The sequence below is a fragment of the Triticum dicoccoides genome, chromosome 2B (assembly GCF_002162155.2).
Source record: "Triticum dicoccoides isolate Atlit2015 ecotype Zavitan chromosome 2B, WEW_v2.0, whole genome shotgun sequence".
NCBI lineage: Eukaryota > Viridiplantae > Streptophyta > Magnoliopsida > Poales > Poaceae > Triticum > Triticum dicoccoides.
This window is the reverse complement of record NC_041383.1, coordinates 812,433,770-812,434,265: the sequence shown is the minus strand read 5'-3', so window position 1 is coordinate 812,434,265 and position 496 is coordinate 812,433,770.

Here is a 496-nt window from a genome sequence, read left to right as displayed (position 1 = left end):
TGAACATATTTAAACACAAATAAGTATCAAACAGCTTTTTAAATGCTTAAAAAAAATTGTGGAGCCTGGGAGTCGAACCCAGGACCTCCTGGTGTTAGAACTGGCTGCTGACCAATCGAGCTAGTAGAGGGGACTTGATGTGGATCAGTTCTGGTGGTAGATAACCTGTTGGCTCGAGCAGAAATCAAAAAAAATACTAATGGCGCACCACGGTGGGGTGCGCCATTAGTATGGATGTACTTATGGCGCACCGAGGGGTGGTGCGCCATTAGTATTGTGCCCGGCCCCACCCATATTCCCTCCCCGGCCCCTCTCTCTCCCTCGCCCTCGCCCTCGATCCCCTTCCCCTCTTCTCTCCCGACGCCGCTGCCCCGCTGCCTCGACGCTGCCCCGCCGCCCCGACGCCGCCTCGACCCCGCCCCGACGCCGCTGCCCCGCCACCTCGACGCTGCCCCGCTGCCTCGACGTGACCCCGCCGCCCGGACGCCGCCCCGAC